This window comes from Brienomyrus brachyistius, unplaced genomic scaffold (genome assembly GCF_023856365.1).
Source record: "Brienomyrus brachyistius isolate T26 unplaced genomic scaffold, BBRACH_0.4 scaffold290, whole genome shotgun sequence".
NCBI classification, from domain to species: domain Eukaryota; kingdom Metazoa; phylum Chordata; class Actinopteri; order Osteoglossiformes; family Mormyridae; genus Brienomyrus; species Brienomyrus brachyistius.
In genome coordinates this window covers 38,862-53,822 of record NW_026042565.1, presented here as the reverse complement: position 1 = coordinate 53,822, position 14,961 = coordinate 38,862, and positions in this window count along the sequence as shown.

Sequence of the window (14,961 nt, the reverse complement as noted above, 5' to 3'; positions counted from 1 at the left end):
ATATTTTTGTGCAAATTAATAAGGAGGTTTATGCATCGACTGCATTGCCTCACTCAGCATGCATTAATTTCTCAACACTCCTCTTGATGAAGCTGCTCGCTCACTCCTTAGACTGACTCCGTTATTAAGTTGCTCGTCTGTTACTCCCTGCATCTGTATCTATGCTCTGAGTTGCTGTGGTGGCGTTTACGTTCTTGTGCATTCTCTTAGCTGATGATGGCTTTCCTTCAGACTGTTGTCACTAAGGGTCCTGTCAAATCAAGAGTTACACCTCAAGATTACTTCTAGCCATTGTACCATCGTATAAGTTCTTAAATTAGGAACCATGACTGTCTAGAAGTACTTGCGTGATATCGTTCTTTTGGGACTTACCTGTTGTGTAAATTTGTGATTGTACTATGAATGGTAAATGATTTATGATTTCCTGTATCATACAGTTTATTGACTCTTCTATAGGGCAAATGAACCTTGTATTAAAGGGACAGGTAGTATCAAGAGCCCCCCCCCCCCAGCTTGTGCTTTGCATGCCCTTGTACCGAAAGACCCCTTGTGGCGACAGGGGACAGCTCAGATAAGTAAACTCCTTTCTAGAAAACCCTTGTCAGCAAAGACCAAAAAAAAACAGGCTTGAAATCATCTGCAGCAGTGGGATCTGGTTTCCCTCGGTGTCGGCCGCGTGAATGTTGGAGCACGCTCCCGCCGTCGTATCGATCCCCGGGCCAGTCGATGTGACCACATCCTACATCCGGCTAGCTGGGCTGCCTGTAAGTGCGCCGCTCCTCCGAAGGGGGACTGACAAGCCAGTCGGTGAAGCACGGGACCCTGACGGAGGGAATGGGGAAATACATTGGCACTCTAGGGACAAAAACAGGGAGATTAGCTAAGAAAACGTACAAGAACTAACTGCTTCACAGTCTAAATAAAATAGACAAAAAATACTAAAAATAGACAAAACTCCTAACAGGCAGACGAAGCGAAGACTTACTTCACACCTAGTATTACTTCTTGGCTTTTAATGTAGCACAAAACTGTTTCTGTATTTGTTTTGATTTGATCTACTCGGTATATTTTTATAAATTGTACAGCATTTTGGTCAACTGCAGTTATGTGGTTAATAAATTAAATTGACTTGACCTGATGAATAATCGCTTGATCACGGATGGAATGTAAAGGTTCGTCTCCCAGAAGATCCCTGTGTCTCACTGTGACATCCCTGTCAATTAGGGTCTCAGTCAGTGTTCAAATTATTCTTGGGGCTTGGGGGGGGGGGGGGGGGTTGCCTGCTGAGCAGTGTGATCAAATTTTTTTCTCTCATGGGAGGTCCTTGCACTCATATGGGGGGTCCTGGGACCCCCAGATCCCCTTCAATTTGCCAAATGGCCTCAGTTCCGTAGTTTGGTTTTACCAAATGTTATGTTTGACACCCATCCGCTTGTTACCAACCGTAACCTGAGGGGATTGGTCGCTTCGGGACACGCCCACTCTTCACCAGGGACTCCACCGCAAACGTGAGCATACAGGAAGCCGGCTACTTCTCAGGAAGAGTGGCACTTACTGTATCCGCTGACACCAGGCAGGCAGCTGCGGCATTATCGTGAAGCTTAGAAGAAAGCGAATGGGGGAAATCGGAACCCATGAATCGTTTCGCAGAAGGCCGCGGACAGATTTTGACTGCGATTGTGGCTCGATGCCAAGGCAAGCCAGCGTTAGAAAGGGAATCTGTTTTTCGTGGGAGAATGGGGCTGTTCTGGTTGTTTGGTTTTTGTTCAGGATTTCCTGGCTGATCATCGTGATAGTCAGTGGTAAGTTTGCTGATTATGAGGATTAAGTGGGGAAAAAAAGCAATGATACATCTGGGGAAAAGACGGAACTGAAGCATCTGAGTGGGCCCTGATTGAGGAGCTCAGCCCTAATCCCATGTGGCATCCTGACAAACATTCCTACCCTATGCAACCTTTTCGTCTCCAGATCTGAGAACGTGTGTAGATGAATACTGGGGGACGTTGATTACTGCATCACCCCCCCCCCCCCCCAACCTACATATGAGAAATTTAACAGTCTCTCAACATGAGGAACATATATCCGTTTAAGAAGATCTGAGGACCAGACCAAATCGAGCCATTAAAATCATATCCTTGTTTTTGTTGTTGTTTTTTCACTCATTTCCCATAAGGAACTAAATTTCACTCATTTCCATGACAACAACAAGAAAATCGACAATAGAAGGGAACTTTTCGTAAACCATCTGTTTAACGTTAACCAAGATTTTCCCCAACACTGTGCTTGGCTGGCTTTGCCTTAATCTTAGGTTCACAAACCTTGGGGGCGTGGGGCGGCTTGTGTTATTGATTGGATTGAGATCCGTGCGCAAATTCCCACAGGGGAAAATCCCACCCTCCCCGCTCGCTAAGTGTTTTTAGCGCTCGGCTCCTTCCCACTGCTTCCCCTCCGGGTGTGACAGACCACCGGGGAGGATTTGCCGCCGCATTCTCTGACCCGCCAGAGGTCAGATGGGAGTCTTTACGAGCCGTTTTTAATTTTATTCGTCCTCGCGCCCCCAGCTCGGTTCATTGATTTCAATCTGATAAGTGGCTCAGAATTTGCATCGGCTTTTGGTTTTGATTACGTGCTGTTTCTGAGACCAGGTGGCATGGGTATAAATTTCGCCGTTGACAGTTTTCAATCCCCATTTCGGGCCTTTACAGTAATCGTTCGCAGCTGTAACTGCCATTTACAATCCCCCCCCCCCCCTTCTCTTCTCTTTATTAATTTCATCGTTCTTTGTTGTTGTTGGTTCCCCCCGTTTCACAGGAAATGATGCTCGGCGCTCAGAGTTTCATCTGCGGCCGTGCAGTCGGCCTGACACTGGGATGAAGATGAGTGAGGGAGCGTTCCCAGGCCCTTGGGGAGGGAGAGCGGTGCTGGGGGGGGTGGCAGCTCTGGAAATGTTGTAGGTTTCACACGGCGGCCGGTGTCAGCCGTGAAGCAGATGCGGGTGCATATTTCCCACGGTGCCATGGGAGGCAACGAGTCACTGTGTCCTGGGAGATCAGATGGGAAACCGTACGATAGAAAATCAGAAGTGTTTCCACAATTTTGGCCACCAGCGTATGTCCACCTGGGGTCCCTATAGAGGGTATTGTGTTGTTGCTGATATCTCTACATGCCGCTCTGTTCAATTCCGTTGTTCCTTTAAGATGACGTCACACATGTGTGGGGGGGGGGGGGGGGGCTGTTTTTTACAGTTTAATCTAAGTAAAAAAATATATATAAAAAAAATCCAAATTTAAAAAAGCGTTATTTTTCCCCTGGAGTGCAGGAGGGTAGGTAAAATAAACTGAAATGAAATAAAATTGTGCTTCCCATTCAGACAAGTACAAGAACACTGGAATTTTTTTCCCCACATTTCCCATCTTGTTCTCCTTTGAGACACACACACACACACACACACACACACACACACACGCACACACACACACATATACAGGTGAGAGTGAAGCTTGAAGTCTGAGCACAGGGTTAGGCTTAGGCTTAGGGTTAGGTTTAGGCTTAGGGTTAGGGTTAGGCTTAGGGTTAGGCTTAGGGTTAGGTTTAGGCTTAGGGTTAGAGTTAGGCTTAGGCTTAGGTATCTGGCACCACTGGAGCATTTTTGGTCTGTTTTAGAGCCTTGTTGCAGCTTAGGGTTAGGTTTAGGCTTAGGGTTAGAGTTAGGCTTAGGCTTAGGTATCTGGCACCACTGGAGCATTTTTGGTCTGTTTTAGAGCCTTGTTGCAGGGCCCAGCAGAGATACGGCTCCTACAGTGGTGTCCTGGTGGTACAGTAGGTGGCTTTTACTGTTCTGGGAACTGCCAGCCCTGCTTGTTGAGGCGCCCTAGGCAGAATTCTGCCCAACTCCCCTTCCCCCAAGCAGCAGAAAAGAAATGTAGTCATTTCTGCATGCTGTATAGCTGCATATACTGACCATTGCCCCACTGAGCTATTCTGCTGTACATGTCACCCATCACTGCTTTGAAGAGGATCCACTGATCCATTAATTCCCCCCCCCCCCCACCCCAAGAGTTTCCAGCAGCTTAAGGCCACATTCAAAAGGGAATTTCAATGCAGATGGGCAGACATGTGCTGAACACACCACACGTAAGGAGCTTCTGAGACCTGGGTTTGCTGTAATGCAAGCAGGCTGACATTAGCTTGTTTGAAAAACACTCCCATAATGCACGTGGAGCATTACAGCCAGAATGGTGAGGAACTTACCCGAGAGTGACAAAAGGAATTCATCAACTCAAGTGCTAATGTAGATAATATCGTGGCCTGTGTCATGTTCACAGATGTTGCCCTTGCGACGGGATCGTGTTCCGTGCTAAATTCACCCAAGCTTTCCACAAACCTCCGCACACAAATTGCAATTTTTTTTCAATTTCTTTATGTTATTATTTCAGGAACACCCCTAAATGTACCTGACAGAGGAAACTCAAATTGATTCACAACTACATCTAAGAGCCATCGTCCTTGACGTTTCATCGGCTGAGTGCATTTATCATGTGTTAATTACCTCTTTTGCTAATGGGATTCATGATTAATGTATTGGAGTCGGCTCGAGCTGAGGCAGGGGGGTCTCTGACGACCCCATTGCTGCGCTTATCTCCTAAATTTTCTGCTCTGTCACAATGCATGTCCTCAGGAAAGAACATGAAACAGCACAAATAAGTATTTCAGCATGAGGTGTGATGTCGCTTATGTCGGATTATACTGCTCTGATCTGATTTTTGTTTGCAGCACCTGGGTCTGATATTAAAGCATATGCATTATGTCTAGTTAATACCAAAATTGGGCTCTAAAATGTAATATACCTAAATATGATTGCAGATCCCTTTAATGTTGGACATCAAAGATCTCTGCTAGTATTGGGTTCTTGTTTAGATAGGACTGCACAGTTTGGGAAATGAATGCTGTTATGGATCTGCTGATTATCTGCTTTCTCCATTTCTGCCATGCTAGCTGTTACTCAGCCATATAATTGTTAAAATAATTTTTATAATATATACCTGAGTGTCTAGCCCAGGGCTGGGCAATCCACAAAGGGCCACTGTATGTGCAGAATCCCTAATTAGGTCACTAATTAGAGGACTGATTGGCTGAAGAGTCCGCGCCACCTGGATTTGAACAGCTGACCTAAAGGTTATCCCAAAAACCTGCACCGGCCCTTTGCGGATAAGATTGTGCAACCTGCTTTAGGCCGTTCCAGAATTTACTTGGATTCCTCTTTTGCAAAGGTTGTACTTACACTAAGTGAACCGCACTATATCCAATCACATTTGCCCCAATGTCCAATTCATTTGACCGGTGTGATCGCTCCATACCGTGCCTGGCCCCGGCCCGCACACGTGAACCCGGCACAGTTCAGTTGGACTCGGGGACAGTACAGATCACTAACCATGCCTGAGCACGGAACTCAGACAGTGATCAGTGATGTGACTGGCCTTTTAGAAAACATGGCGCCAAAGCGATCACTTTGGTCTATGGCAGTGGGACAGTGTTTGCTGGATATTTGGGCTGACAAGAGTATCCAGGAAGAGCAGGATGCGACACACAAAAACTCTGCGATGTTCGGTATAATAACTTATACATGCAGCACGACTAAATGAAAATCGCTGCGTTGCGTAGTCAAAAAAATCAGTAAGAAGGACGTGGGTCATCGCAGCCAAAATTACTCCAAATAAGTCATGAATCGGGACTTTAATCACGAACATTCAGCTGTGCGATCGCGTCCTTTGGCCAGGAATGTCACACACAATGTGAGTACAGACCAGCGGAGGAGTAGGGAGGGGGGGCAATCATACTCGGGTGCAGTAGAAGGCAACCAGGTCTAGTGTGAGTACGGCCTGCATCAGAACAGGCCGGTCTGTGTCCCATATCCTGAATGCCACAATAGATTCATACTGAGGCACGTTTCACACATTGAAACCCCTGAATGCGATATGTAAATTCATGTGGAGTTCCAGCAAGTGTCTGTCTCCTCAGATAGGGCTTAAAAACCTGAGGGGCTGGTGGGGCCTGTTTCTCAGAGCGAGATGTCTGTAGGTGTGAGATTTGGTGACAGGATGGGGTTGGGCAGATCCTCTTCCAGTGGCGGCCAGTTCTGAGTTCCGGGGCTCCATATTTAGGCTCACTAAGTGTTTCCATAGAAATCCATTCAGGAAAACCGTGATTTAAGGGCCAGCTACTACAAAATGGGTGTGTCCCACCAGCCAACCAATCGCGAAAGGCGCACGCTGCAGGCATAACTGCTGAGAGAAATTACGGTTTGCATTAAGAAAGGCCATCGCCGACTAGCGCCGAGGCACAGTTCTCACCTCTGCTGGAATTGCTTTGAGTCAATTATCGGATTTAATCAGGGAAATGGGACAGGATCTCGAAGGCGATGCAGGACGGACGGCCCACGGAGACATTGGCTGCCTGTGACTTTCCAGGAACCGGATGCCGTGAGACAGCCTCGTAAATCATGCTGTGCCCGCCCGCGGCTGTCTTTGGGAGCGCTTGTGTTTGCTTCCAGTCCACTCTTGAGAAAAAAAAAACATCCAAATTAAGACAATCAATGCGGCCACTCTGATTGCCTTGATTTTTATGGCTTTAATTCCATTTGCTACTGACAAATAGAAAGAGGTTCATGTCCCAGTGAAGAATTTGGAGTAATTTATTGCATGCCCTGTGCTTGAAAAAAAACAGATGTACACACGTTTACAGAACCATCACAATGCCTGACTGTCAGTTTGAACCGGATCTTGCGGCTCTCATAGATGTGATCCTGCTGGATATTTAACATTCATGTCAGAGGGTGTTTGCTCAACAAGGTCCGGGGCCCGGAGCTGCATGCGTGTCTCTGGGTAGGAAGCCCCAGCCCAAGTCTCAATATCGGTCACTGATCAGTAGTATGGTCCAGCTCCCCGTGAGCTTCAGTCGCGGCATATATTCAGAGATGCTACTCCCCCCCCCCCCCCCCCCCCCCCAAGAAGATCGATGTGAAAATGAACTTTGGAAGCACTGGCCGGCTAATGGACTAACATCCCTGGTCTTTGTTTACACCCCCCCCACCACCTCTTTGCCAGCTCATCATAATTACAGAGATAATCCTCTCTGTCCAGCTCACCGGAGATTCTTCCCATGTGACTTTTCCAAACGAGGCTGGGAAATCTATACGCCGGGATAAAGAAACGCTCCGTGCGGGAGGAGAGAGAAGGTCAGAGGATGAGGAGTGATGCCTACGCCGGGACAGCGCCTTCAGTGTCATGCTTTCGGCCAGTATTTGCCGATTACGTCTGCAGGCGTTCGAGCTATTTTACATGTGAGTCCCTTCTCTGTACCGAAGCTGTTTCAGCTCCTCTTCCTCAGCCCCTGCCACCGAAAGGAAGCCCCTTTAAATCGGCCGTGGTTTTAAAGACAAATGAACACGTATTTCGGGTTTTCTTTCCAATTGACCCCTGACCCCACAAATTGCACTGACTGTGACATTGCAACTGACCTGTAAACTTCCAGGCCCTGGTCTGCAGAGCAGGAAGTGGACCTTGTGACCAGCTGGCTAAAGACATCTCCGTCCGGATCTTTCTCCATCCACTGCCTTAAAGCACAGCAACAGCCCCCTCCCCACCACAACATAATATAAAACTAGTTAATCTCAAAGCTAACATCAAGAGGCCTGCCACTGCTTATATTGTGGAGCCCGACTATCTCAAACTCAGCATTGTAGGGCCCTCTTGTCTTAAAGCTAACATTTTATTGTTTCCCGGTCTTAAAGCTAATTGTACGGCCTGTCTGTCTTAAAGATAATTGTAAGGCCTGTCGTCTTAAAGCTAATTGTAAGGCCTGTCGGTCTTAGAGCTAATTGTAAGGCCTGTCGGTCTTAGAGCTAATTGTATGGTCTCTTGTCTTAGAGCTAATTGTATGGTCTGTTGTCTTAAAGCTAATTCTGGAGGCACTGCCAGATTTAAAGCCAAAATCACCAGGCCTGCCCATTTTAACAGCACTTTTGCAGCATCTGCCAGCATTTGAGCTAATATTGCAGGTAGTGCCAGTAATATCTAAGGGCCTGCTTACCCTAAGGCTAATCTTCTGGGCACTGCCAAGCTTAATGCTAACACTGTTGGGTTTGCCAATCTTAACCGAGAGTGCAGGCCCTGTCAGGCACAAAACTAAAATATTAGCCTCTCTAGCTAACTATTACGGCCTTCCGTAGCTAATATTGAAACTGCAATAAGGGTTATTGCGAAAATGGATGAGGAACTTCAGGGGTCACCTTGTCTGTTCGCTGGCAAGCTCTCTCTCTTTAATAAAATTATACATTATCTGTTATTACTTAACCTGAGAGCAGTTCAATTTCCTTGAGGCTTAGGCCTAGGATCACAAAGAGGCCATTTTTGGTCACATTTTATGATGATATATTTCTTGCCTGAATATGATCATTTCATCGTGCAGATGACACACACGCACCAGAATGTTTATGCGGAACGAGTCACAGGTTAAGTAGCGGTTTATGGATGATAAAAGGCTGAACGGCCAGCCTCGTGTTCTAGAGTGATCGATGCAGGGAGTGTGCAAACACGGAGAAGATAGCATGGGCGACTGCAAATTAATCTTCCGCACCCGGATGATAACTGTCACCCTGTGAGGGCTCCTTAAAGTTCCCTCTGCCTCTTTCCTTGTGTGCCTTGTGTCTGTTACTGAAGCTCTCAATCCTGCCGACACTCAATCCATGCAGCCCTTTCCTGTGTTCCTGAGGGTCCCCTCCTGCAGTCCAGTGACAAGTAGTAAGGTAGGCAAACTTCTCTAAATTGCCTACAATGTGTGAGTGTTTGTGCTCAGCAACTGGATGACATCCTATCCCACTTCTCCCCTGCCTCATGCTCCCTGGCCACTGCAATCCTGTACTGGATAAGCAGTTATGGAAGATGGATGAAAATAAGTGTCTTTAGTGTCATGTTTGTGAATTTATATATGCCGTGATTTGGATAAACCCCTCTTATTTATATCAACTGGCCTCATGTTACATCTGACATTTATTTACAGATTACAGATTATTCTTTAGAAGCTATCCTGCTGAGATTTAGAATAATCTTCGGAATATGATTTTTTTGCATGACCCAGGAGACCTAAGACCGGCATGTGCACAGGAATGGACATAGACATGGACACAGTCATTGACAGAGACATGTACACAGGCATTGACAAAGACATGGACACAGACATGTACACAGGCATACACACAAGTACAGACAGATACGTGTACACAGGCATAGACACAGGCATTGACAGAGACATGTACACAGGCATAGATACAGACATGGACACAGGCATGTATACAGGCACTGACACAGACATGTACACAGGCATACACACAAGTATGGACAGGTACATATACACAGGCATTGACAGAGACATGTACACAGGCATAGACACAGACATGGACACAGACATGTACACAGGCATAGACACAGGCATGGACACAGACATGTACACAGGCATAGACACAGGCATTGACAGAGACATGGACACAGACAAGGACACAGACATGTACACAGGCATAGACACAGACATGGACACAGACATGGACACAGGCATGCACACAGGCATAGACAGAGACATGTACACAGACATGTACACAGACATGTACACAGGCATAGACACAGACATGCACACAGACATGCACACAGGCATTGACAGAGACATCGATACAGACATGTACACAGACATGTACACAGACATGTACACAGACATGGACACAGACATGTACACAGGCATAGACACAGGCATTGACAGAGACACGTACACAGACATGGACACAGGCATGGACACAGGCATAGACAGAGACATGTACACAGGCATGGACACAGACATAGACACAGACATGCACACAGACATGCACACAGGCATTGACAGTGACATGTACACAGGCATTGACAGAGACATGGACACAGGCATAGACACAGACATGGACACAGGCATGCACACAGACATGGACACAGACATGCACACAGACATGGACACAGGCATTGACAGAGACATGTACACAGACATGTACACAGACATGGACACAGGCATAGACACAGGCATGGACACAGACATGTACACAGGCATGTACACAGGCATAGACACAGACATGGACACAGGCATGCACACAGACATGGACACAGACATGCACACAGACATGGACACAGGCATTGACAGAGACATGTACACAGACATGTACACAGACATGGACACAGGCATAGACACAGGCATGGACACAGACATGTACACAGGCATGGACACAGACATGTACACAGACATGTACACAGGCATGTACACAGGCATAGACACAGGCATGGACACAGACATGTACACAGGCATAGACACAGGCATTGACAGAGACATGGACACAGACATGTACACAGGCATAGACACAGGCATTGACAGAGACATGTACACAGGCATAGACACAGACATGGACACAGACATGTACACAGGCATGGACACAGACATGGACAGAGACATGTACACAGGCATAGACACAGACATGGACACAGACATGTACACAGGCATAGACACAGACATGTACACAGGCATAGACACAGGCATTGACAGGGACATGGACACAGACATAGACACAGGCATTGACAGAGACATAGACACAGGCATTGACAGAGACATGTACACAGACATGTACACAGACATGGACACAGGCATAGACACAGGCATTGACAGAGATACATACACAGACATGGACACAGGCATGGACACAGGCATAGACAGAGACATGTACACAGGCATGGACACAGACATGGACACAGACATGTACACAGACATGGACACAGGCATTGACAGAGACACATACACATACATGGACACAGGCATGGACACAGGCATAGACACAGGCATGGACACAGGCATAGACAGAGACATGTACACAGGCATGTACACAGACATGTACACAGGCATGGACACAGGCATGGACACAGGCATGGACAGAGACATGTACACAGGCATGGACACAGGCATGGACACAGACATGGACACAGGCATGTACACAGGCATGGACACAGACATGGACACAGGCATGTACACAGGCATTGACAGAGACATGGACACAGGCATGGACACAGACATGGACACAGGCATGTACACAGGCATGGACACAGGCATTGACAGAGACATGTACACAGGCATGGACACAGACATGCACACAGACATGGACACAGGCATTGACAGAGACATGCACACAGACATGGACACAGGCATTGACACAGACATGTACACAGACATGGACACAGACATGTACACCGGCATGTACACAGGCATGGACACAGACATGTACACAGGCATAGACACAGGCATTGACAGAGACATGTACACAGGCATGGACACAGGCATAGACACAGGCATGGACACAGACATGGACACAGGCATGTACACAGGCATAGACACAGGCATGGACACAGACATGGACACAGACATGTACACAGGCATAGACACAGGCATTGACAGAGACATGGACACAGACATGTACACAGGCATGTACACAGGCATGTACACAGGCATAGACACAGGCATGGACACAGACATGTACACAGGCATAGACACAGGCATTGACAGAGACATGTACACAGGCATGTACACAGGCATAGACACAGACATGCACACAGGCATTGACAGAGACATGTACACAGACATGTACACAGGCATAGACACAGACATGTACACAGGCATAGACACAGACATGTACACAGGCATGTACACAGGCATAGACACAGGCATTGACAGAGACATGTACACAGGCATGGACACAGACATGTACATAGGCATAGACACAGACATGGACACAGACATGTACACAGGCATAGACACAGACATGTACACAGGCATAGACACAGGCATGGACACAGACATGTACACAGGCATAGACACAGGCATTGACAAAGACATGTACACAGGCATGTACACAGGCATAGACACAGACATGCACACAGGCATTGACAGAGACATGTATACAGACATGTACACAGGCATTGACAGAGACATGTACACAGGCATACACACAGGCATAGACACAGACATGGACACAGACATGGACACAGACATGGACACAGGCATGGACACAGACATTGACAGAGACATGTACACAGGCATAGACACAGACATGGACACAGACATGAACAGTACATCCATTAAACCCAAACAAATATGTTAACACTTTCAGATATAGCTAAGGAAGGCCGTCATATCTGATACTTTCTTACTGAATAATAAGTCGGGCATCAGTCAGTATATTTCCATCACCCTTTCATTTAATTTGTCTAAATAAGAAAACTCTCTTCAGGTTTGTGTAGTAAATTAGCCGAATTACAAGCAAGCAACAGGAGTTAGGAGCTCCCTTTTAGGAAAACATGCCACCCCCCCCCCCAATCCTACGCACAGGAAGTGAGGTGATGATTATGTTTGCCTGCGTCCAATTATGCCCCGCCCCCACCTTGGCATTTTTCAGCACCCCGCCCCCGCCCTCGCCTGTCCTGGTCCTTGGCCCACCTGAAAAAATAACTCATGGGGAAACTCGAGCCTTGGAGGCAGGGTGAGCCTCTCGCCTGTCCCCTTAATGGAGATGGATGCGGCGCAGTAATTGTTTCTTAAAAAGCTTCAATAAAAGAGATCCATTTCTCTCTCTCTCTCTCCCCCCCCTCTTCCTGTGGAGCTGCAGATCTGACTGGAGGCCAGGAGGGAGGGCCGGGGGTGGGGTGCTGGGGTGTCACATGAGGCTAAGGGATCCCTCGCCAGTCAGCCAGCCAGCGTCACACGCCGCCCCTAACACACGCGCTCACACACGGAGGTCCCCGTTCACCGTCAGCCACCATGCTGCTCGGGAGTCACCTTGGGGGTGTCTAAGTCAATTAAAAAAAAACACAGCAGTTAGCGGGCAATTAACAGCCCTTTCGGTTATGAATATCATAACGATCATTCTAAATTTGTATTAAAATACAAGGTTCTGCTGGTTTTAATAAATCAGTGAACAAAATCCTGGTAACACTTTACTTAAGGCCATGGTTTTATGACACTCTCATCTATAATGCACTATAAATACCTTCATAATTTTTATAACCATTAAGGATATTTGCCTTGCATTATAAAGGTATCTATAGTGCATTATAGAGCTTCATATAGCTTCATAAGGCAGTCATAATGCATAATAAACATGGCTATAAGGTGTTGTGCCTTTTTTTAAGCATTTATAGCCATGTTTATAATGCTTTGTGAATGCATTATAATGCTTTATGAATGCATTATTATTTGTTATGAATTTGTTCTCATGCTATAGTCATGCATGCACTTCTCAGCGGGTTCTGGCTGGACAAGGGACATGCTGTCTTACCGCCCATGGAAACGCATTGATTGGTCCCACCCCCCCACTTCCTGTCACTGGTCTCAGGTTTGGAAAGGGGGGGGGGGAATTGCTTGTATAGCAGACTGAAAAGCTGGTCACATTGATCTGGATACATTAAAGGTCAAATGAAGCATGCATTTGTAGGTGGGGTCATGGGGGGCACTGCATTAGGCGCTGGGGAACATGCATCCCCCTCTTCCCCCCATTATACCGCCTCCACCTGAGCTTCCAGCCACCTCTCCGTCCATCAGCCACCCACAGACACCCCTCGCGCCTTTCATTTGCGCTCCCCCGGCCCATTTTCTCGAAAGCCTGGCCGCAGTCTACCGGTAATGTAGGGCTTCCTCTCCGACGCTTTTAGGTCCTGCTTGTTTCCCAGCATCGGCTGGTTTCAGCGACACACGCAAATGCACCTTAAAAAAAATAAACGCAGTATCTTACGTATATTTTCGCTTAGGAAACCTTTAAAAAAAGACATCTCTAAAATAAGGAGAAATCCACTTTTTATGTTTTTTTTTTTTTTTTTTTTTTGCAGTAGCAGCGCCACACTGTGGTGATAGTAAACAGTTCGTCCCAGCAGTACATGTGTTTATTACGTTTAGTCGCCGCGCTGCATGACGACACGTGAGTGGCTACGCGGTGATATGCGTCAAAGTGACTGTGATGTCTTGCCACATGAAAGGCGAGGGGGGCACAAAAAAGGGACCGAGGCTATTCGCCCCCAACGTCCCGGCGCTTCTACCGGGCCGCATCATCCCGATGACTAAGCTACAACGATGAATCAGTGTCTCGAGTTAGACTCCCTGTCTCTTAATGTGCATTTCGCATTAGTTTTATACTGCTGCACTGGAGTGACTCACCGTGGGTAGCACCGAAGCTCCCCCCACCCCACTGCAGACTGCAGTTTCAGTCACTTTCACTCTTTCCCTCCATCCCTGCCCCCTCCCCATCCCGAAGCCAGCATGAGTCCTGACTGTTGGTCCAAACAGACCCCTAATTAATGTTTGATTGACTTGTTGTGAAACGACAATGCGCATCTGAAAATGGTTTAAAGCGGCAGACCCTTTAATGAGCGTCGAATGTACTTTTGTACAAACAGAAGGTAAAATGCGTTAGTTTAACTTGATTTGAGTCTTTTTGTGCCCCAAGCAGCGGCACAACATATTATTCGGTTTAATCTAAGTGAACCAGCCATTTGTTTAATTGGCTGGGGAGTTATGAGCTATTAAATAACATAAACAGTTAAATACATTACAGAAGACAATCAAAACTTTTACTCTTTTGGACACAAACTCGTTCTCTTTCAAAACAAACAAACAAACAAAAAAACCAACAAATATCTAGACCATATGAAATTATTGTGAGAATGCAGTGAACAAATTAATTTTTCCTATTGATCGGGATCTCGGCTGGAGTTAACATAGGGACTAACTGTGAATGCTGTTCCTACCTGTGTACTAACTGAGAATGACTGTGCTGTAGATAAAGCAAAGTCTCCAATTAGGCGTCCCTGATACAATATTGACCTAATGGAACCATTTAGCTTGTAGCGACGTTGGTCA